Below are 25,667 nucleotides of genomic sequence, written 5' to 3' on the forward strand. Positions count from 1 at the left end.
CACTACTTCCTGCTTTTCAGCTCTCTAATTCTGAGTTAGTCAGTGACTATAAGGGGGGCCACATGGGACATAACTGGAAAGCAAGAGAGCTGAAAAGCAGGAAGTAGTGTTCTGGCTGTTATGTTACACATCCAATCACTCCAGCCTTTATACATTACATTTTTGGATAACTAACTATATAAGATACATTTTTTTATTTTGCACAGCCTATCTATTTACCCAGTTTTTATTTTTATACTGAACTGTTCCTATAATGCAGAATAGCCTTCACTTACCTGAGTGTTGCTTCTTCTTCCTCCCCACAGCAGCCCCTATCATCTGTATCAGCTCTTCCTCGCTGACTCCCGATCGCAGCCAGTCCCTCAGGGACACTTCGAAATCTCCAAACAGGCACACCTGGGGTTAAAGAGAAGAACAAACCAGAAATAAGCTCCTCTCTCAAGCAAGAACAGGGTCAGAACCATGTAATGGGCATATAGTATCTAGCAGGGACAAGTGTAAAGGCACTGGACTTGCAAAGTCATCTTGATAAAGTTTCACCACTCATCCAAGTGGCTTTTTAGTTCCGCTAATTCTCCCAGGTAAACATAATAACATCCTAATAATGAATCCCAGTGGCTCCAAGAAAACTATTCAGGCAGGTTTAACCTAAAGCCCATTGAGGGGTGATGGTTAAAAGATCCCCTTGATCCAATCAGAACAGTATCATGAAAATTCCGGGGTAAAGATGTTAACTTCCTATTGAAGTGAATGGCAGAAAGCACATTGTTTTACTGTTGGGTTGTTTAGTTGGACCAGTTCCTGTCTCACTGTAGCGCTTGGTTGGAAAACCACAGGAATGTAATGTTTGTTAAACACCATCTTAAAGCAGAACTAAAGCTTAACTAAAGAAGTAGCTAGACATGTTGCACATGATATTTTGTGCTTCTGTACCAGCCCAAGGCAACCACAGCCCTTTAGCAGTAAAGATCTGTGTTTCCAAAGATGCCCCAGTAGCTCCCCATCTTCTTTTCTGCTGATTCACTGCACATGCTCTGTGCTGCTGTCACTTACTGAGCTTAGGGAGCCACTCACAATATACAGTACACATAGAATAGAAATGTCACAATATAAGGCTGATTAGTAATTAATACACATAATTACTACATGGCAGCACAGAAACCAGTGCAATTAGCATCAGAATTTAATAATCAGCAAACCTGTAGCATCAGCTTATATTACAGCCAGGGAAGCTCATTATCTGCTGGATAATTAGTGACGAGCCCTAAGCTTACTTTGTATATAAAGATTGGGAGTCCACCTCTGATTTAAACTTGGTTAAGCCCAAGGAACTCGCCCCAGTTCACAGGCGATATATATATCAAAATTCCTTGTATCCAAAGATACCTGTCCCAAAGGCTTACTTTTCCATAAAAAGTTTCTTTATTTAAATTATCATTAAAAATTCAGTTACATACAGTCCCCCCAGGCCCACCTTACGCGTTTCGCACCCTCCGGCGCTTAGTCATAGGTGTATCTGTAAACCACATAGCCTCTACGGGATTTATACCCTGTCAGTCCCTCCCACTTTATTTAAAACCAATCAAAATCTTTGAGGGATTAACCCTATTGTGTTAATTGCTCTTCAAACATGCCTATATGGGGTTTTTGCATTACTTTTCATATGTTACTGTTTACAAATTCAATTATTAAGTATGTATAATAGTCACTGTTTATAAATTCAATTATTAAATATGTATAATAATATATATCACAAAAATAGTATAATAACCCAAAATCAGTAGCACTCACTTCTTTTGCATTTGTTGTTCATAAACCGTCAATAGCTCCCTTTTTAGTTTCGATAGCCCCATCTTCGACCCCTAAACAATGTTAACCCTTTCACGTATAACAGGTAACATCAAATTCATGATTAAGTCCTAAGGGCAAACGCGTGCCCAGATGGAATATCCAAAATACTTCTCTCCTCTCTAAGAGGCTCAACTGATCTCCTCCTCTTTCTCCCAATCTAACCCTCTCTATCCCCTGAATACTGAAAAATTCTAGGGAATTTCCATTGCATGTACTAAAGTGTCTAGTGACATTGCTCTTTTCAGTCATTCGCGGGTTTTTTATCTGACTCAAATGTTCCCTAGCTCTTTCCTTCAGTTTCCTGGTCGTACAGCCTACATATTGTATTTGACAGTTAAGGCACGTGATCAAATATATTACATAAGTGGTATTGCAATTGATATAGCCCTTAATGACAAATTCCCTCCCTGTTACCGTTGATCTAAATTTTTTTGATACTTTCATATGCCTACACGTTATGCATATCTGACTCCCACACCTGTAGTTCCCAATTGATGTAAGTGGCCCCAAATCACGTCCCTGGTCTCTCTTTTTAAAATGACTAGGTGATAGCATGTCTTTCAGAGTGTGGGCCCGCTTAGGAATCACATTAATCCCTGGATTCAACACTCTGAAAAAGTGCTCATCACCATAGAGAATAGGTAAATATTTCTTAACAATCCTCGATATTTCAAAAAATTGTTTACTGTACCTAGTAGTAAGTACTACTTTGTCTGACCAGTTGGAGCTCTTGTTCTGTTTTGTTTTCGTCCTTAGCAAGTCCTCTCTAACACTTCCTTTTGCCCTCCATAGAGCTTTCTGTATAGTTTTATGTTTGTAACCTCTCTCCGCAAATCTCTGCTGCATGTCCCGCACCTGGTTCCCAAAGTCCTTGCCTGTGGAGCAGTTTCTTCGAAGTCTCAGAAACTGCCCCACCGGTATTTCTTCTATTAATTTTTTTTGGGTGACAGGAAGAGGCATGCAAAAGAGTGTTGCCACTACACGGTTTGCGATAAATACTCGTGTTTATTGCTTGATCCTCTACTGTTAACCTTACATCCAAAAATTCTATTTGATTTGGGCTAAATTGACTAGTAAAACCAAGGTTTAAGTCATTCTCATTGATATCCTTCACAAAATTACCGAATTCTTCCTCAGTCCCTTGCCATATACACAGAAGATCGTCTATATAGCGCATATACAACTTTAGATGTTCCTTCTGTTTCGCATTAATATGGGTTTCCTCCCACCACCCCATATATAAATTAGCAAAAGAGGGAGCGAATTTCGCTCCCATCGCTGTCCCTCTCTTTTGTAAGTAGAAACTCGCATCAAAGGTAAAATAATTATGTTTCAGAAGGAACCCAACAGCTTCTAACAGAAACTGTATGAGTTCATCTGAATAATCACTGTATTTATTTAAGTGATACCGGATTGCTTGAATACCCTTATCATGTGGTATCGAGGAGTATAAGGAAACCACATCTACTGTTCCCCATGCATTGTTCTCTGCCCAACCGGTATCTCTTAAACGTTGCAATACATGTGTAGTGTCCCTAGTATAACTCTCAAGCCGAACTACCAATGGCTGGAGATACGCATCCACCCACTCTGAGAGATGTTCATTTAGGGAGCCAATGCCAGAAATTATTGGTCTCCCCAAAGGTGGTCTTTCCTTCTTATGTACCTTGGGGAGGTGATAGAAGGTAGGAATAGTTATCGATTGCGGGACCAAATAATCCCGCAATACCATATCTATTACATTTTCCTCTACGCCCTTTTGTACAAGTCCCTCCAATATTACCTGAAAATGTCTTGTCGGATTGCCCTTTAGTCTGACATATGCATCCTGATCACTGAGTTGTCTAAGTGCCTCTGCTTTATACACTGTAGTATCCTGTATTACCACCATACCTCCTTTATCCGCATTTTTGATAATTATACTCTGATCTTTTTTTAATACCCTCAGTGCCTGTTTCTCTTTCTTACTTAAATTGGTTAATTTGCCCTAAGCTTAGCTTCTCAACAGCCAATCAGAGCCCACTGAGCATGTGAGTGTCACAGACACTTTCCAAGATGGTGACCCCCTGTGACAAGTTTGAAGTCCTGGATCATTGCTGCTATTGACAAGCTCAAACTTTAGCCTCGTGCAATAAGTTCACTATATAAAATATAATAATTTCCGGTCCTCCAGTAACATATGGGATGACTATATTATTATTATGTCTACTGTGTGTATCGCCCTGTGTGTGTCGGTCTGGTGTATGTGCTGGGCCTCAATTCTGCACTGGCAAAAGCCTTTCTGGGTAGCAAAATTATTTCAATGTGAATTTCTTGTGTCTGTTGACTCCATCTTGCTTGTTCTGTATGAGGGGGTTTTCAGGAACATACTTTATACCATAAAGAAATGGTCATACTAATTAACAGTATTAACATACATATTTATCAGGGATGCACCGAATCCACTATTTTGGATTCGGCTAAACCCCCCAATTCCATCGCGAAAGATTCGACCAAACTAAATCCTAATTTGGAGTGGGAAGGGGAAAACATTTTTTACTTCCTTGTTTTGTGACAAAGTCACGTGATTTCCCTCCCCGCCCCTAATTTGCATATGCAAATCAAAATAATTAAACAAACAAAAAGAAAAAAAACTATAAAACAAAAACGAAGGCCAATTGAAAATGTTGAAGTTAGGCCATAACTGTCCATAATGTCCATCATTTTCATCTTGGATATAGGAATTGTAAATCTAGAAATTGCTCCATTTGATTAACGTTCGTTTGGGGTTTGTTGGGGTCTTTTACAATAAATATGAGGTTGTTAACGAAAACTGTCAATTTGTTGGACGTTCCATTAGTTTCTATTAGGGATGCACCAAATTCACTATTTTGGATTCGGCCGAACCCCTGAATCCTTCGCAAAAGATTGAACTGGATCCTAATTTGCATATGAAAATTAGGGGTGGGATGGGAAAACTTTAATATATTATGTATATTTCATCAGTGCTGGTAAATATAAAACTCCAGGGAAAGGTGTGTGTTTCGGCAGCAAACATGGCTGTAGTTGAAAAAAAGCTGGGGAATGGGTCCCTGGAGTGAATGGAAGAGAACAGGGTGGGCTTCCATTCCTTGCTCCAGTAAGTGTTTTGCAGCTGCCTAAGGGCTCTTACACACGGGCGTTTTTTGTTGCGCTCCCCTGCGTTGCACTTTCTTCCGTTCAGCCGCAGGGGAGCGCAGGAGTAGACGCACTCAATTGTTGTCAAAGGGGCTGTACTCACACAGACGCATGCAAGTGCCGAATGCAAATGCAACATGCTGCGTCCCACCTGTATTTGGCATTTTCATGCGTCTGTGTGAGTACAGCCCCATTAACAATAACTGAGTGCGTCTACTCCTGCGCTCCCCTGCGGAACAAAAGCGGAATACAGCAAAAAACGCGTGTGTAAGAGCCCTTGGTAGAGGTAGCTAAGTAATTAGACAGCAGGTGAGCTGTACTTAAAGGGGAACTCCAGCTTCCAAACCAAAATTTGATAAAGAGGCCCTCATAACACAGAAACCCCTAATATACCCATCACAGTTACCCGTTTCTTTAAAAAATATGAATTTTTCTATGCTGAAATCCAGCTGTTTAACAGTTCTTATCTTTCTGCATCATTTGAAATCCTGGCAGGGAAGGAAGGACTAAACACTGATGTTACAAATTGTAACAACTTCTCCACAGCTTACAGACAGCATGCAGGAACTACATAACCCACAATGCATTGCACTGGGATGTTCCTTTCCTTATTGAAATCACGTGTGCAGGGAATTGTGGGGTTTGGAGGATGCAGGCTGGGGACAGATGGCTGTTGATACAAAGTAACAGTAGTCAGACAGCTCAGCAAAGTAGTCAGACAGATCAGCAGGAGAGCAGGGGGCTGGGCTTAGGGAACTGTCAGAAACCATTAAAAATCATGAAAAGTCTGCATGTTGTTTAATTGATGTATATTGCAAAGTTGCTTGAAATTATGTTTACTTTTCAAAAAGCTTAAGTTATGTTTTTGTGGAGTTCCCCTTTAAAAAGAGGTGTGAGACTAGACCTCAGTGCTTCCCCCTTGAGACCTCTTTGAGTGGAGTAGAGTGAGGGGCCCTGAAATCCTCCTTGAGTGGAGGAAGGAGTTTTGTGTGTAGCTGGGAAAGAGACAATGATTCCCACAGAGGTAAAGAGTAGGGATGCACCAAATCCACTATTTTGGACTTAGGGATGGGAATGGGAAAACCTTTTTTACTTTCTTGTTTGGTGACAAAAAGTCACGCGATTTCCCTCCCTCCCTGGTTCGCCAGGCAGAAGGATTCAGCTGAATCCGTATCCTGCTGAAAAAGGCAAAATCCTGGCCGAATCCTGGATTCGGTGCATCCCTAGTAAAGAGTGAAGGACTGGACTGGAGAGAGGAAGAGAGTTACCCCTCCCAGGAGACAAGTGTGTCTAGAGTGAGCCCCAGAGAGGATTCTGGGAGTCGTGTACGTCCATGCCTATGAGTGCTGGAAAACGTGAGTCTGTGTGAACACCAGTGAGGGTGTTATAGAGGGACTGTCCTGTATTTCGTGTATAATTAAAGCCAGCCAAGCTGCATTTGAACTCTTAAAGGTGGTGTCAGTCTCCATTTCTGCGCTGAAAACTGTGCCGTGGCTGTGGTCTTCCCTACCTGAAGGTCCCAAAAGAATATGCACTTGATCACTTCTGTTCTCTCATAGGTCATAAGTTATTTATTATAATATAATAGGGGTGATACTGAGAATTCCTGTCACCAAGGAAGGTCACAGCTGAGTTAGGTCACTTACCATCAAATGGTTTGTACTCAATGAATGGGACCTCCAAAGGTTGCTTCTCTGTGAGCTCCACAAAATCTAAGAGCTCGTCTTCATTTAGACCTCTCATAACCACACAGTTGACCTAGAAAAGAACAGAAAAACCATTTATATTCTCCAAAACAAAATATAATAACTCTCTTGATGGGATTATAATGTAGTTATATATATATAGTACATGCTCCATTATTATCTATATAAAAAAAAACAGATGGGAGATTCTGCGACTTTTAAGGCAGAGACACACGGTCAGATTCGGGGAGATTAGTCGCCCTGCGACTTCCGGCAACTAATCCCCCTCGAACTGCTTTCCCGCCGGCTAAAATGAAAATCACCGGCGGGATGGCAATCGGAGCGCTTAGTTTTCCGAAGTCGCACGGTTTCCTTGTGAGGAGATTAGTCACCCGAAGAAGAGGAGATTTGTCGCTAATCTCCCCGAATCCTTTATTGGTTCAACACTTAAGCCCATGATACACGAGGACTGTTCTCTGTTTATCAGCTGATGGAGAGGCAAATGTCCCCCTGTAGCCGGTTATTTATATGAATGGAAGACAGACAGATCCCTAAATACTAACAGACATACGCTGCCTCGATTCATCTCAAAGAGAGAGTAAGTCAGTCTGTAACAATGGAAGGTGAATTGTTTTTCTGGTAAATAGAAGGAATCAGAGAATTCTGCGGCCTCTCCAAACAAAACCCACAAATGACTGGAAACATCTGCAGCAGCGCACGTGTGGGTTTGGGAGGAATGCGCTCGGTTTATTTATCACATTGTACAAATTCATTGATGCAAATGTAGAAGCTCCACAAGGACCCAGAGACACTGGGCTGAGCCACAAACGAGTGATTATGGAGGGGCTCACACTACATCGAGTGTTTTGGGTGGGGTTGGGCCCAACACAGTAACGTCAAAAAATGTAATTGTTTTAAAGCCATGAAAAAAATAATGTACTGTTATGCTGCACTGTTAAAATTCTTCAGAAACTCTACAATAGTTTAAATAAACAAGCTGCTGTGTCGCCATGGGGTCAGCCATTCAAAGCCAAAAAAGGAGAAAAGGCACGAGATACACAGCAGATCACAGATAAGCTCCGTAATAATCCGAGTTTCTGAAGAATTGTAACAGTGCAGCACAACAGTACTTTCTTTTTTTCATGGCTTTAAAACAATTAAATTTTTTGATGTTACTGTGTTGGGCCCAACCCCACCCAAAACACTCGATGTAGTGTGAGCCCCTCCATAATCACTCGTTTCTGGCTCAGCCCAGTGCCTCTGGGTCCTTGTGGAGCTTCTACCTTTGCAGAAGCTCCAGGGATTTGGTGCATCCCTGCCACCATTCTGAGCCCAAATAATTTGCCATTCAGTGCAGTCTATTGTTATCCCTTATAATTACACAGATCCGGGATATGTAGTTTAGCCAACAACACACACGTCTATGGTGAGGCCTGAGAAATCTGTGTGCACCTCTGATTGGCTGATTCTCCACAGAGCCTGGCAGGCTGGGAAGCGCTATGGCAGCTCTGTGTATTGAATTTCTTCCCCTTGATCCCTTGTTATTACTCCGATGTGCCGAGTTACAAACGATCTTCAGATTCGCAAAGCCAAAGTTCACTTCTCTATCCTTATCCTCGTTGATCTATCATCTGCATCTCACGCTGTTTATTACCCTCTCCTGATGCAAAGTCTGCATTGGCCTGGTATCAAGTGGAATTTGTTCCACTTTTTCCTTTCCTGCCCCTAATTTGCATATGCAAATTAGGATTCGGTTCTGCATTCAGCCGAATCTTTCACCAAGGATTCGGCCAAATCCCAAATAGTGGATTCGGTGCATCCCTAATTGAAATGACCACCCGTTTGTTCTACTAACTTATTGTTTTACTGTATAGTGCTTTGGCCTCAAGGAGCTCTATACAAATAAATAAATATACCTACAAACATGACAGCAGGTGCCTCAGTTTGCGTATGTGTATTTGTAGCCGATCCTCTCCTGATCTTAACTGCCATCATCATTTCTCTTACCTAATACAGATGTCAGCACTCACATCATGTTCTGTCCCACTCACACTGAATTGACTTTACTTAGTCCCTTATGCAGCCACATGTGAATAGATCCCCATGTTGGGTATAGTTGTCAAGTAATATTTGTTAGTTTTGGCATAAACTGGACTTATCCAGGCCCGTCACACTTCAGACAGTTCATAATGATCTACTTACGAAGGGGACTGGGTAAAGATGTGAAAGCAGGAATGTTTAACCTGTGCACTTGGGCTGTACATTACAAATCGGTTATAAGCTGCGCGCAGGTATTTACAGCCACTAATGCACAACAGCGCATGGTTCAATGTACAATTTAAATAAATTTATTAAAACAAAAACAATGAGCAATGGTTATGAATCCAGACTATAGGCTAATACATTACGGCCACAAAGCGTTTGCGAGTCAGAGTTGATCTTACACCGCCATCTAGTGGCTGTAACATTGTCTGCAGCTGTACCTTTATTTGCAGGTTTTTTTCACCTCTCCAGATTGGTGTTTAAAGGAACAGTAACGTCAAAAAATAAAAGTGTTTTAAAGTAATGAAAATATAATGCAGTGTTGCCCTGCACTGGTAAAACTGCTGTGTTTGCTTCAGAAACACTACTATTGTTTATATAAATAAGCTGCTGTGTAGCCATGGGGGCAGCTATTCAAAGGAGAAAAGGCTCAGGTTACACAGCAGACAGCAAATAAGCTCTGTCTGTCTAATGGTGTTATCTGTTATCCATTAGTTGACCTGTGCCATATAGCCGTTTTTCAATTTCCGCCATTGCTACACAGCAGCTTGTTTATATGAACTATAGTAGTGTTTCTGAAGCAAACAGATCAGTTTTACCAGTGCAGGGCAACACTGCATTATATTTTCATTACTTTAAAGCACTTTCATTTTTTGGTGTTACTGTTCCTTTAAAATCAGTAACGTAACTATGCAGTTTCGGGCCTGGGAGCAGACTGTGCAGCTGGGAATCCCCGAAAGTGCTTTTCTTAGCACCTACAGGGTCTCGTACAATTGCACCCCATGCTCCCAGGGCAGTGTCGGATGGGCCCACCGGGACACCAGGAAAACTCCCGGTGGGCCCAGGTATCAGTGGCCCTCCTGCTTCTAAACATTTGGCTTATTTCATGGCCATTCCCTATTTCTAGGCTAAATTTAAAAGAAAAGGCTAAATAGATGGAATAATAGATTATAGTATATAAAGAAAAGAGACTAGGAGAATAGAAGTTGAGCGAAGAAAGGAAGAAAAATAGTACTGGGAGTGGGCCCTTGGTCTAAGGTTTTTGGGTGGTCCCTTGGGTGTCCCAGTCCAACGCTGTCCCAGGGTACTTCCGAAACTGTTTAAAATGGCAATTACTCGGTAGGCTCCAATAATAAGGAAGTTGCTGGACCAGGTTGAGTTTTTTTCTTAATTGTTCAGATATCTGGTTCCCAAAATTTATGTCTTCAATAAAGTAAAATTGCAAAGTGAAAATATTATTAGGGAACAGATACTCCAACGCAGAAACTATGCTGCTATATTGTTTAATATTGTGCGTTGCGTTGGAGTATGTGTTCCCAAATAATATTTTCACTTTGGCATTGCAATTTTACTTTCTAGGCTCAGTGGGGGGGAGGGGAGAGTGGTTTGGACAAGGAGCGGTTCTGTATACAGTAGCACCGCCATTTTATGTTTTTCAGGGGACCAGAAAAAAATGGTGTAAAATCCAGGAAAAATGTAAAACCAGGGAAAAGTATTATGTATACTATATAGGTAGGACTACAAAACAATAATTTAAATCAGGGGATGTAAAATTGAGGTTTCACTGTAGATCCACATACAGGAGAGGAATGTTCCAATACAATATAAAGTACAAGAATTTAATATAAAGGTGGTCCAGAAGCCTGACTGAGCTGTCACATACCTTTCCTGCGCACAATGAACTCAAATTTGGGAGGTACGAGTGTATCAAGGCTGATATTTAAAATGTCCAGACCAGCGTCTTTCAGTTTCGGAAGCTGCCGTCCCAAGTTGATCCCATTTGTCGTCAGTGCAATCGTCTTAAGACCTTCCAGTTTCCGGAGCTTCGCTGTAAAGAGAGAGAAGAGCGTGAGATGCACCTTTATTGCTACTGGGTAAAGCAAAGATTTGCAGTACTAATTGGGAAGCATTGTGGATAAAAACACTGGAGCCTTTTAGCGGATATAGGAACTGTCTAATTCTGCCATCTAGTGGTCACACTGCTAAAGGCACAAATGTATTTGCAATTTTTTTTTTAAAGGACACAGTATCTCTGTATTACACTTTAAAGTATGTAGGTTGCAATTCCAGCCAAGAGATTCCATTAACTGTCCAGAGTCCAGATTCGGCATGTTCAGACCTGACCAATCCAGTTATTTTGCTCTCGTTCAGCCAGTCTTGCTGTTCCTTATGTAAAACACTGTCCGACTGGTAAATATAGAGTTGTCTTCTTGTAGCGTCAAGAAAATGGGGCCCAATAAATCCACCAGTGTAGACCCCTGCCCTGTACAAGGGTTAGCTCCTTGAGTCGCTTGCCTACAATATCCACTACATCTGGTCGAATAAGCGGCTCCCCTCTGGTCAGATGGATTTTATCCACCCCCTCCTGGACAAACAGTCTGGCCAATGTAACAATCTCCTGAGTGATGAGAAGCTCCGATTTGGGCATCAGCTTGACTCTTTCTTCTGGCACACAGTACTGACCTAAACAGGGGACAAAAGAGATAGTGGTGGAACCAGAAACACAGCACACCTCTTCCTTCTCACAGGAGCACTGCACCCACACAGGTCTCTGTACTTACATCTGAGGTTACATTTGTCTGTAAGGGAGATTCACAGGTAGTTGTGCTGCCGACCAAAGCCATCAGTAAGAAAAGAAGAGAAAGGCACAGGCTGCTCCTTCTTGAACCTCTTCCTTTCTGTATGAGACACACCCTACTATTGTGTACTCATGGGCTTCTGTATCAGACTTCCTGTTTTCAGCTTAAACCTCCAGGGCCGGGCTTGAGCATGCTCAGTTTGCGCCTCTTTCCGTCTCTTTTCCCCCTCCATCCTCCCCTGCCTGCTGTAATCTGAGCCCAGAGCAATGAGTGAGCAGAGAGAGACTCAAGCAGGAAGTGATGTTACACCAAGCTAATATGGCAGCTGCTATCCTAATCGAACTAGAGAGCTTCTAGAGCTGTTTACTCCGTTATGGTAAAGCATTTTGCATAATAAATATAGGGTTATAGCTTGCACTATTGTGGCTAATCTATTGGCAATAAACTGCTTTGGTAGCTTTCCTTCTCCTTGAACAGCAAAGGATACAGATTGTAAACTCATGCATTTAACCTGTATTGTATCATCGCTACTGTCCTTTCTTTATTCCCTGAGCTCTATTGTATCATCACTACTGTCCTCTCCTTAATCGCTGAGCTCTATTGTATCATCACTACTGTCATCTCCTTAATCCCTGAGCTCTATTGTATCATCACTACTGTCCTTTCTTTAATCCCTGAGCTCTATTGTATCATCACTACTGTCCTCTCCTTAATCCCTGAGCTCTATTGTATCATCACTACTAGGGATGCACCGAATCCAGGATTCGGCTTCGGCCAAATCCTTCTGCCCAGCCAAACCGAATGTGAATCCTAATTTGCATATGTAAATTAGGGGTGAGGAGGGAAAATGCATGACTTTTTTTCACAAAACAAGAAAGTAAAAAATGTTTTCCACTTCCCACCCCTAATTTGCATATGCAAATTAGGATTCAGATTCGGCCTAATCTTTTGCAAAGGATTCTGGGGTTAGGCCGAATCCAAAATAGTGGATTCGGGGCATCCCTACTCACTACTGTCCTCTCCTTAATCCCTGAGCTCTATTGTATCATCACTACTGTCATCTCCTTATTCGCTGAGCTCTATTGTATCATCACTACTGTCCTTTCTTTAATCCCTGAGCTCTATTGTATCATCACTACTGTCCTTTCTTTAATCCCTGAGCTCTATTGTATCATCACTACTGTCCTCTCCTTAATCCCTGAGCTCTATTGTATCATCACTACTAGGGATGCACCGAATCCAGGATTCGGCTTCGGCCAAATCCTTCTGCCCAGCCAAACCGAATGTGAATCCTAATTTGCATATGTAAATTAGGGGTGAGGAGGGAAAATGCATGACTTTTTTTCACAAAACAAGAAAGTAAAAAATGTTTTCCACTTCCCACCCCTAATTTGCATATGCAAATTAGGATTCAGATTCGGCCTAATCTTTCGCAAAGGATTCTGGGGTTAGGCCGAATCCAAAATAGTGGATTCGGGGCATCCCTACTCACTACTGTCCTCTCCTTAATCCCTGAGCTCTATTGTATCATCACTACTGTCATCTCCTTATTCGCTGAGCTCTATTGTATCATCACTACTGTCCTGCAATGATCTCATTCCCTGATCTGTATTGTATCATCACTGCTGCCCTTTCCTTATCCAATGAGCTCTACTGTGTCATCACTAATGTCCTATATTACAACTATTCACTGAGCTCGACTGAATCTTCACTCCTGGAGCATTTATTCATTAAGTGCTATTTATGTCCTGCATTGAACTGATCCCCTAAGCTGCACTTTGTCGCACGTTTTGTCTTATTTTAAGATATTGTGATGGTTCAGTCCAGAAGTCAATGGCTGCCCAAGATTTAGCCCTGATTTCGATACCAAGAGCACAAAAGTACAATGTGTGACATCTATACCTAACGTGTGTGTTACTGCATGCCAACCAATCCTTCATTATGTAACCAATCAATCTGTTCCAAATCTCTACACATGACGATGTCAATGAGGCGCTGTTCAGGCTGCAGGGTAGTGAATCACTAATTAGCCATTTAGATAAGGAATATTTGCCATTCCTCATTTTTCTCCTTCACTTACAATCCTATGGCGGAGGCAGAATAACTCCCATTCCTCTATGTAACTAGAGACCTGCCTATAAACACAGCACGATTTTCACCTCCGAAATCATTAAATTGAGATTCTGCACCAAAGAATAGAGGGTTTATTGTGAGCAGAACAGTAAGGATTAGAGTGTCACACAACTAAATCTGAACCCAATCAATTTCACTCTCTGTAATATCATGTGAACTACTGCCCAGTTATATCGGCTTTCAAGCAGTGCCAGAACCTCAGTCATTAAGTGTTACAGTAAAATATTTCCCAACATCCCCAGTAAGACTGGCTACCAGCATACCCCCTACTGTAAATGATAAGGATATTAGAAGTCACTGAGGGGTTGTTCTGTGACCATATAAAGGCACAAGGCTGCAGGCTGAGTTATACAGGGAACTCTGAGTATCACTCATGTATTATAAGGGATAATGTACCCCCTACTGTAAATGATAAGGATATTAGAAGTCACTGAGGGGTTGTTCTATGACCATATAAAGGCACAAGGCTGCAGGCTGAGTTACTGTATACAGGGAACTCTGAGTATCACTCATGTATTATAAGGGATAATGTACCCCCTACTGTAAATTATAAGGATATTAGAAGTCACTGAGGGATGGTATGTGACCATATAAAGGCACAAGGCTGCAGGCTGAGTTATACAGGGAACTCTGAGTATCACTCATGTATTATAAGGGATAATGTACCCCCTACTGTAAATGATATAGTAAATAAAGTTCCCCCTCTTGTAAATCATAAGGATATTATATGTTACAGAGGCGTTTCATGACCATATAAAACACGACTGTTTTTAAACAGGTCTCGGAACTCCGAGGTAACTTCTAATATCCTCATATTTTGCAACAGGGGGTACTTTATTTATTATAATACACAAGTTTCAGTGAGTCGTGTGACAAAAATGACATCAGAACTCACCGTTTATAAGGATATAATTTACAAGATATCCAGAGCTTTTGTGTATTATAAGGATATTAGAGGATTTCTGTGACATACAGAAGACCAAGGTAGGATCCCTTGGTTGGACCCTTAAAAGACTTTGGGGGTTATGTAATAAAAGACACTAAGTTTGCCCAGGAGCAGTCAACCATAGCAACCAATCAAAAGGTAGAATTTACTGGTCACCTGTTTAAAAACAAATATCTTATTGGTTGCTATAGATTACTGCTGCTGGGCAAACTTAGTGCTTTATGTTGCATATGGGGGTTTGTGGTTTATGGGTCCTTAGCAGAGAATTCAGTACAAACTTGCTGCCCTGTGTGTGAGAGGCATCAGGTCACTGAACTGTTATCTTGTGTCTCCAGAAGAGAGAGATTAATATTAGTAAAGTGAGAGTAATGTGTAACCAGCACATAAGACTCACTAATAAATCCAAAGGTCTCTTTGTCCCTGTGTGGAAAGGCAAAATATGATTTTATAAGAACCGTATAAAGCAGCTAAACGATCAATGCCAGGCTGTAGATGTACAAGTTATAGTAATGTGAAGCAGAGACATTCGGCTGATCAGCAGCAAATTCATCTAATTATCTCCTCTTCAAAACAGAAGCCTGAGCAGAACCAGATCAAAGAAACTCAAATGTCCTGGCGAATTGGCCTAAATCCGGTGATTCTGGAGTCTGAGAGACTAAACGGGCCATTAAAGGAGCAGTGACACTATTAAACAAGCAGGGTGGGCACGAGCTTGAGTAGGTTGAATGGTTTAGTTGTAATATTGGTGTGTAGGTGCATCTCAGGTCATTTTGCCTGGTCATGTGATTTCAGAAAGAGCCAGCACTTTAGGATGGAACTGCTTTCTGGCAGGTTGTTGTTTCTCCTACTCAATGTAACTGAATGTGTCTCAGTGGGACCTGGATTTTACTACTGCTGTTCTTAGATCTACCAGGCAGCTGTTATCTTGTGTTAGGGAATTTTATTGAAAGTAAAAACGTTACAGAAAATTAAATAAACACTTCAGAAACAGAAAAGTATCACATTATTAACTAATGAAACATTAATTAAATGAAAGTAAGTTCCATTCTCATTAAATCCTGTTTAGTTTGTGCCTGGCACCACCTCTTTCCTCACCCTCCTTTTCACTTGGAATTTTGGGGTACTCTCCTCACCCTCCAGGTCAATCTCAATATCCTCCTCTAGGGACTGCCATTCCTCCTCCCGACTCAAAACCTCCTCCTGACCCTCTTTCCTTTCCTTTTTCCCAAGGCCCCAGCCTTCACCTTCTCTCTCTTTCTTCATCCCTCAGCCTCTCCTCCTCTTCCTCAGCTTTTACCTTCTGGCAGAACAAACCTATTGCCTGTTGTTAGCACCATTTTTGGGGGGATGTTTTTCTTTTTAACTGAGGCTTTCGTTCCCACCACTCTCCACTCCTGCCCTCGCTTAGGCTTAGGGATTCACAAACAAATTCTGGCAGCTGCTGGGAAACTGCCGGGTCGATTTAGCCAGGTAAATGCTAAGGCCGGGGCCACATGGGTATCTGGAGGGTATCACAGGGGCATACAAAGGGGCTAATATCAATGATGGGCAAATAAATTTGCCTGACACGAATTTGCAGCCAAATCACCGGCGAAAATTTCGGATGCCCGACCGAAAAGTCGCTCGCGACAAAATCGGCGCGCCTCAATACTATTTGGACACCCATTGACTTTAACGTCAGGGTCAAAATTGACACGAGCGACTTTTCGGACGCGCGTTCAAAATTTGATGTCAATTTTCAAATTTTTTCGCGAAACAGGAGAAATCTACCTTGGGTGGTGTCTGGCATCTTTTGAGGGTGTTGGTGAGACGTTTGCCTGTGCCAGACAATGTGCCAATGAAAGGAATAACCCAGGGGAACCAACAGAAAGTGCTGACCCGTATACCTGACCCCTGCAGAACTGAATTGTCGCATGGTGTCGCAGCGTTGATCCGACGCAATCCGACTGTCGGATGCAGACGCTGCGTGCTGCGTCTGCATCCGACAGTCGGATCGCGTCGGATCAACGCTGCGACACCATGCGACAATTCAGTTCTGCAGGGGTCAGTTGCTGCAAATTCGTGTCTAACTCTTGCCTTATTTTTGTCGCATGCGACAATTCGCATGTGTTTAGTCGCAGCACGTCAGATTGCGACACAATCGCTCGTGGAGTCCTACCCTTAGGCAACTCCCTGCAGCCTCTAGGAGAAGTAAACAAGTTCATATCAGCCTGTGTGTGTGATGAGCTTGATGAGAAATCTCCTTGTGAAGACTCTACAGGCCCGAGGGACACGGCGCCAAACAACATTCTTCCTAGAATTAAAGCAAATTTGGTACAACTGCAACGTTAAAGTGGTGGTTCACCTTTAAGTTAACTTTTAGTATGTTATATAACGCCCAATTCTAAGCAACTTTTTATTTAGTCTGTATTCTATAGTTTTTTTTAATTATTTGCCTTTTTCTACGGATTCTTTCCAGCTTTCAAACAGGGGTCACTGACCCCATAAAATAAACAATCGGTCTGTAAGGCTGCAAATGTATTGTTTTAATTGTTCATCTTTCTATTCAGGTCCTCTCCTATTCATATTTTAGTCTGTTGTTCAAATCAATGCAAGGTTGCTAGGGGAATTTGGACCCTAGCGACCAGATTGCTGAAACTGCAAACTGGAGAGCTGCTGAATAAAAAAGCTAAATAACTAAAAAAAAAACCACACAAATAATAAGAAATGAAAACCAACTGCAAATTTGTCTCAGAATATCATTCTCTGCATCCTACTAAAAGTTAGTTTAAAGGCGAACAACCCCTTTAAAGGGGAACTTCACCCAAAATCACTTATTTTGCACAGTGAAAGGAAATATTAGTCCGGGACTGATCAAGGGGATAATTATGTGATTAGAAAAACTGCCCAATCAGCAGTCTCACCTGCTCCTGTTCTGCTGCCCTATTTCCCAATGACAACTCCCACTCATCTTAAAGGAACAGTAACACCAAAAAATGAAAGTGTTTTAAAGTGATGAAAATATAATGCAGTGTTGCCCTGCACTGGTAAAACTGATCTGTTTGCTTCAGAAACACTACTATAGTTCATATAAACAAGCTTCTGTGGAGCAATGGCGGAAATTGAAAAAAGGCTATATGGCACAGGATAACTAATGGATAACAGATAACACCATTAGACAGACAGAGCTTATTTACTATCTGCTGTGTAACCTGAGCTTTTTCTCCTTTGAATGGCTGCCCCCATTGCTACACAGCAGCTTGTTTATATAAACAATAGTAGTACTTATCTGTTATCTACTGTGTATCCTGTGCTTGAATGGCTGCCCCCATTGCTACACAGCAGCTTGTTTATATAAACAATAGTAGTGTTTCTGAAGCAAACACAGCAGTTTTAGCAGTGCAGGGCAACACTGCATTATATTTTCATTACTTTAAAACACTTTTATTTTTTGACGTTACTGTTCCTTTAATTACACAAATATTAATAATACTAATAATAATATAGCAATGGTGCAAGGTCTGTGTTGTGCTCACAAATGTGCAGAACTCACACAGGAGAGTGACTTGATTTGCTAAAAGCAAAATGTAACAAAGGGGCAGTGAGTGAGTGAGTGAGTGAGTGAGTGAGTGAGTGAGCGCCAGTCAGTCAGTGTCAGTGTGATTGTCACAGTGAGTGTGTGTGAGTGAATGTGAGTGTGTGAGCGCCAGGAAGTGTGTCAGTGAGAGTGTGAGTCAGTCAAGCTGTCAGTGAGTGAATGTAAGTGTCAGTGAGTGTCAGTGAGTGAGTATGTCAGTGTCAGACAGTGAGTGTGTCAGTGAGTGAATGTGAGTGAGTGAATGTGAGTGCGTCAGTGAGTGAGTGTGTCAGTGAGTGAGTGTGTCAGTGAGTGTGTGAGTGAATGTGAGTGTGTCAGTGAGTGTGAGTGCGTCAGTGAGTGTGTCAGTGAGTGTGAGTGCAGGTGACCCACTAACCTGAGAAGGAGTAGTGAATCCCAGAGCTGGGGCCCCGGTGGCGCAGGGCCTTATATTGGCTCCCGGGGGCCCGGCCCACACTCCATCGAAGCATCCGCATCGCGCACAACCTCCCCCTGGACAGCGCCATTGCCAAACTGGACGAACCCAGTGGTCCTCTCTGCCCCACACTAGCGCTCAGCTCACTGGTCTCGTCACGTGGTGCCGCCTGGCCAATCAGCCGCCCCGCGCCCTATACCGACTCTTCCTTATACCAAGCGTTCGGCCCCAGTCCCTCAGCAGCGAGGCCTTTCAGTGACACGTTGTGCTCAGTTACCCGTCTGTACCGTCTCCTACTCACCCCCCATATTACCCTGAGACCCGGTGTAACAGACTCTCCTCTCCCCGAGTTACCTTGTGGCTCCTGAGCTCTCAGTGCCCACAATTACCCCGTGCTGACGTTGCTAGGGTCTTGTTTGCCTTAGTAACCTTAGTGTAGCTGTTTAAACGAGACACTGGAATATGAACAGGAGGAAGCTGAAAAGAAAGAGAAGTAATAAAAAGTAACAACAATCGTATTTGACTACTGGGGTCACTGACCCCTCATTTGAAAGTTGGGGAAGAATTTGAAAACTAAAAAAAAAATAAAGACCAATTGCAAAGTTGCTAGCAATAGAACGTTCTATATAACATACAGGTATGGGACCTGTTATACAGAATGCTCGGGACCTGTGGGTTTCTGTAATTTAGATCTTCATTCCTTAAAGGGATACTGTCATGGGAAAAAATAATTTTTTCAAAATGAATCAGTTAATAGTGCTGCTCCAGCAGAATTCTGCACTGAAATCCATTTCTCAAAAGAGCAAACAGATTTTTTTTATATTCAATTTTGAAATCTGACATGGGACTAGACATATTGTCAATTTCCCAGCTGCCCCGAGTCATGTGACTTGTGCTCTGATAAACTTCAATCACTCTTTACTGCTGTACTGCAAGTTGGAGTGATATCACCCCCTCCCTTTTCCCCCCCAGCAGCCAAACAAAAGAACAATGGGAAGGTAACCAGATAGCAGCTCCCTAACACAAGATAACAGCTGCCTGGTAGATCTAAGAACAACACTCAATAGTAAAATCCAGGTCCCACTGAGACACATTCAGTTACATTGAGAAGGAAAAACAGCAGCCTGCCAGAAAGCATTTCTCTCCTAAAGTGCAGGCACAAGTCACATGACCAGGGGCAGCTGGGAAATTGACAAAATGTCTAGCCCCATGTCAGATTTCAAAATTGAATATAAAAAAATCTGTTTGCGCTTTTGAGAAATGGATTTCAGTGCAGAATTTTGCTGGAGTAGCACTATTAAATGTTGTGTTTTGAAAAAAAAAACATGTTTTCTGATGACAGGATCCCTTTACGTCCGCTAGAAAATCATGTAAATATTAAATAAACCCAATAGGCTGGTTTTGCCTCCAATAAGGATTAATTATATCTTAGTTGGGATCAAGTACAAGCGACTGTTTTATTACTACACAGGAAAAGGAAATCATTTTTATAGATTTGGATTATTTGATTATAATGGAGTCTATGGGGCACAACCTTTCTGTAATTTCATTCCACCCAACAATTCGAAAATAGAAACAAAATAATTTGACCACGCCCATTGTATGGCCACACCCCCTAATTACCATGTCCATTTTACACAGTTTGGGAGGCAATGAAAGTTTGAACACATTTCTGTGGTTTTTAAGTTATTACAGTTTTGCTAATGACGTTAAATTGCCTTTTCAGCAGCAAGTCACAGTTTCCCCAAGAGCTTATCTTAAATAGTTACAATTGTTTCTTTGCTTATCTTAAATGGTTACCAATGTATCTAAGTGTACCTGTCATGTATTCCAGGCTCTCTCCCAAAAGCCAATTAAGTTTTAGAACTTAATTATAAGCACGTCACATGCGTTTAGTCGCATTGCGACGTGTCAGATCCATGAGCTTCGTCTAGTCCTGCCCTAAAAGTTACATCCCATTCAATGTACTGTGTACTATTGATTAGAAATGTCATTACTATCATTTATAAATTGTTGAAGTCATATTTATTCAACATTACTATTAAACGTAAACAACATAAGTGTGGGGTTCATCAGCTATGAATATGGAGTGAATCAATTATGGTTATGGGGCTTATCCATAATGAGTATGAGGTTCTTCAGTAATGAGTATGGGGTTCTTCAGTAATGAGTATGGGGTTCTTCAGTAATGAGTATGAGGTTCTTCAGTAATGAGTATGAGGTTCTTCAGTAATGAGTATGAGGTTCTTCAGTAATGAGTATGAGGTTCTTCAGTAATGAGTATGGGGTTCTTCAATAATGAGTATGGGGTTCTTCAATAATGAGTATGAGGTTCTTCAGTAATGAGTATGAGGTTCTTCAGTAATGAGTATGAGGTTCTTCAGTAATGAGTATGAGGTTCTTCAGTAATGAGTATGAGGTTCTTCAGTAATGAGTATGAAGTTCTTCAGTAATGAGTATGAGGTTCTTCAGTAATGAGTATGGGGTTCTTCAGTAATGAGTATGGGGTTCTTCAGTAATGAGTATGGGGTTCTTCAGTAATGAGTATGAGGTTCTTCAGTAATGAGTATGGGGTTCTTCAGTAATGAGTATGAGGTTCTTCAGTAATGAGTATGAAGTTCTTCAGTAATGAGTTTGAAGTTCTTCAGTAATGAGTATGGGGTTCTTCAGTAATGAGTATGAGGTTCTTCAGTAATGAGTATGGGGTTCTTCAGTAATGAGTATGAGGTTCTTCAGTAATGAGTATGGGGTTCTTCAATAATGAGTATGGGGTTCTTCAGTAATGAGTATGGGGTTCTTCAGTAATGAGTATGGGGTTCTTCAGTAATGAGTATGGGGTTCTTCAGTAATGAGTATGAGGTTCTTCAGTAATGAGTATGAGGTTCTTCAGTAATGAGTATGAGGTTCTTCAGTAATGAGTATGAGGTTCTTCAGTAATGAGTATGGGGTTCTTCAATAATGAGTATGGGGTTCTTCAGTAATGAGTATGAGGTTCTTCAGTAATGAGTATGGGGTTCTTCAGTAATGAGTATGGGGTTCTTCAGTAATGAGTATGAGGTTCTTCAGTAATGAGTATGGGGTTCTTCAGTAATGAGTATGAGGTTCTTCAGTAATGAGTATGAGGTTCTTCAGTAATGAGTATGAGGTTCTTCATGAGTATGAGGTTCTTCAGTAATGAGTATGAGGTTCTTCATGAGTATGAAGTTCTTTTCCCTTCCCTTCCCTTCCTTTTCCCTTCCCACCCCTAATTTGCACATGCAAATTAGGATTCGGTTCGGTATTCGGCCAGAGTGCTGCATTCTCTCCCCAGCAATCTGAAACAGTGGCACAGGTCTGAGTATAAAATAAAGGCATTGTGCCAGCCGACAATGTGCCCAATATTCCATTCTACTGGAGCTTTAGCCAACGGCATACAATGAATTTTAGTGATAGTATCATTAGAAAAATATTTAATAGATTCAGCTTGCAGGGTTCTGTTGATTTTAAACAGAGGTATGCTGGATATGCAGTTTTGCTGCTACTGATAATATATATATATATATATATATTATATATAAAGCAAGTCTGAAATGTACCCACCAGATGGCAGTATTGAACAGCCAATTTCTCACCCTTGTTTATATATTTAAATGCAGACATTTTGGATTTGGAGCACTGACTGGTTTGTCTGGGTGTGAAATAGAGGAAATAAAAATATATATATGAGAGTTTGTGTGGTGTGCCCTACTGTGTGTGATGCTGTACAGGTGCGCTGTAGTGTGTGCCATACCATGTGCCACTCTATACAGGTGTGCTGGACTGTGCTACTCTATATATAGGAGTGCCATACTGTCTATATAGGGGTTGCATGTTATGTGCCTCTCTATACAGGTGTGCCAGTCTATACACGTATTCTGTATATATGTATGCATTCTCTATACATGTATACAGGTGTGCCATACTGTATGCCTCTTTATGCAGGTGTGCTGGACTCTGTGCCACAATATACAGGTGTACTGGACTGTGTGATTCACTGTACAGATGTGCCCCCTTCATGAGACCACAGTTTCCCTGTCTTTCAGTCTCTTCTCCAGATTACAAGCTCTTGGGTTCAGTGGCCTTTCTTTGGTTTGAAAGACTTTATATTTTGTGAAAAACACATTCTCCGTCCTTAGAAGTGTGGGCCAAGGTTCTAATACCCCTTGCCGGGCTCCGTTGTTTTTAACCCAACCTGTAAATTAAAGGAGAACTAAAGCTTAAAGGAGAACTAAACCCCCTTAAGTAGTGAAGTCACAGCACAACAACAGAGTTTTATAATATAAAAACCCTTTATTGGCTCAGAACTAAATCCCCCTACCAAAAGCCCCCCCCCCTAACTTCCAGGCATTCCTCCCCTGTCCCTCCGCATGATGTGCTTTAGTGTAAAAAAAAAAAAACTCTTTAAAGGGATACTGTCATCGGAAAACATGTTTTGCCCTGAAATCCATTTCTCAAAAGAGCAAACTGACATGGGGCTAGACATTTTGTCAATTTCCCAGCTGCCCCCAGTCATGTGACTTGTGCCTGCTTTCTGGCAGGCTGCTGTTTTTCCTTCTCAATGTAACTGAATGTGTCTCAGTGGGACCTGGATTTTACTATTGAGTGTTGTTCTTAGATCTACCAGGCAGCTGTTATCTTGTGTTAGGGAGCTGCTATCTGGTTACCTTCCCATTGTTCTTTTGTTTGGCTGCTGGGGGGGGGAAAGGAGGGGGTGATATGACTCCAACTTGCAGTACCGCAGTAAAGAGTGATTGAATTTTATCAGAGCACAAGTCACATGACTTGGGGCAGCTGGGAAATTGACAATATGTCTAGCCCCATGTCAGATTTCAAAATTGAATATAAAAAAATCGGTTTGCTCTTTTGAGAAATGGATTTCAGTGCAGAATTCTGCTGGAGCAGCACTATTAACTGATTCATTCTGAAATTTTTTTTTTCCCATGACAGTATCCCTTTAAAAATTCTGACCCTTACATGCAGAGAAGCACAGCGGAACTCCCTGTCCTACCTTCTGGCTCTTTCTATAGTCTTCAGGTCTCAATGCCGATTTTTGTATGCACAGTTAAAACCGATTCCTGACCTGGCCCAACTGCACATGCTCCGGCAGGCTTCATGTCAGTGAAGAGACCCGAACAGGGTCGGACTGGGCCAATGGGACACTGGGAAAAAAACCCGGTGGGCCCCCAGGTCTTGTGGGCCCCGCCGGCCCGACCCTCCACTATTAATATTCCTTGTTCTCATTCAAATTAATGCATGGTCACTAGGGCAATATGGACCCTAGAAACATGATTGCTGACATTGCAAACTGGAGAGCTGCTGAATAAAAAGCTAAATAACTCAAAAATCACAAATAATAAAAAATGAAAACCAATTGAAAATTGTCACAGAATATCACTCTCTCCATCATACTAAACGTTAACTCAAAGGTGAACAACCCCTTTAATTACCCCTTCAATTTCTGGGGAACAAGGATGAAGGGAACTTGCTACTGACATTCTGTATCTGGTTAATTGGCTACACGGTTACAAACACGGCTCTTGCACTCGGGCTACAGGGAAGGTGCAAAGGTTTTTAATTGAATAAATTGGAATTTGCATAATTCATCTACATGGAAAACTCTTTATTAATGATGGTAAATTGGAGCTTTAATCAGCCCCGTGTGTGCGGCTCCTGCTTACATACAAACATACATACACGGATACAGTCACGTGTCCCTTTCACTCATTATATGGAAATGAGTAGAATGTTCTCTCTGCAGATTTAGAAATTATTTCAAATTAAATTAGTTGATAAGTCTGGGGAAACACGTCTCATTAATTATGCAGAATGAAAAAAACTCTGTAATCCAAAACACCGGATAAACATTTTATTTTTTTGCCGCGAAATGACAGCGTGCGTCAAAAAATAGATGCGCGTCAAATAAATTACGTCGCACGTCAAAAATTTTGACTTTAATGCCCATCGTGAACACTTCGCGGGCGGCAAATGTTTGACGAAACAGGTCAAATTTGTAGTAGATTAAGATAGAAACAGTAGGGCAAAATGGCAACAGATGGACAAGATGAAGACAGCAGGGCAAGATTGAGACAGCAGGGCAATATTGAGACAGCAGGGCAATATTGAGACAGTAGGGTAAGATGAGACACTAAGGAAAGATGGAGACAGTAGCACAAGAGGGAAATAGTTGGACAAGCTGTCAACTGTTGGACAAGATGAAGACGGCAGGGCAAGATTGGGACAGTAGGGTAAAATGGAGACAGTATGGAAAGATGGAGATAGTTGGACAAGCTGTCAACTGTTGGACAAGATGAAGACAGCAGGGCAAGATTGGGACAGTAGGGTAAAATGGAGACAGTATGGAAAGATGGAGATAGTTGGACAAGATGTCAACTGTTGGACAAGATGAAGACATCAGGGCAAGATTGAGACAGCAGGGTAAGATGGAGACAGTAGGGAAAGACGGAGATAGTTGGACAAGGGTAGGGTAGTGGTACTGCCGTCTCTAGGGACAATAATTATTTGTTCCCCTAGAAACAGGTGAAAGCCCAGCTTGAAGTTCATTTATAGTAAGATACAGGGGTAATGACTACACAATGATGTTTTACTGTGTCTGTCACCTTGATATTAGCTGTGAAAGAACAGTCTTGAATTTCCAAGGAGGCCTGACTAGCACTGCAATAGGGCAAGATGGGGATAGTGAGGACAGAAGGGAAGCTGACAATAGTCGGTGGCTATAATAAAACTTCAGTACTCCAATATTAGTGACAAGTGGGGGCTGCTGGGAGCTGAATGAGAATGAAACAACTTCTGATTTATTAATGTTTTGATAACTCCCCCTCCATCAGGTGGAACACGAATTGCTTAACGAAATAACAACCCAAAAGTTCCATATGTAAAGGTTAGGAAAAGCTGCCCGATAGTGATGTGTTGGGCTGCTAAATGGTCACCGAGGCAGAACGAATGAACAAAATCTCTGACATTTTGAGAAATATTTATTTCTATATTTATGAGGGAAAAACAAATGTCAGGAAATAATTGTTGTACT

General features: G+C 41.6%; 1 pseudogene; it reads right to left on the reverse strand.

Annotated features, from left to right (window-relative positions):
- Window positions 1-211: 211 nt before the first annotated feature.
- LOC121394347 lies at window positions 212-24,584 on the reverse strand (annotated as a pseudogene).
- Between the last annotated feature and the right edge of the window lie 1,083 nt (window positions 24,585-25,667).

This window comes from Xenopus laevis, chromosome 5S (assembly GCF_017654675.1).
Source record: "Xenopus laevis strain J_2021 chromosome 5S, Xenopus_laevis_v10.1, whole genome shotgun sequence".
In the NCBI taxonomy this organism is placed as follows: domain Eukaryota; kingdom Metazoa; phylum Chordata; class Amphibia; order Anura; family Pipidae; genus Xenopus; species Xenopus laevis.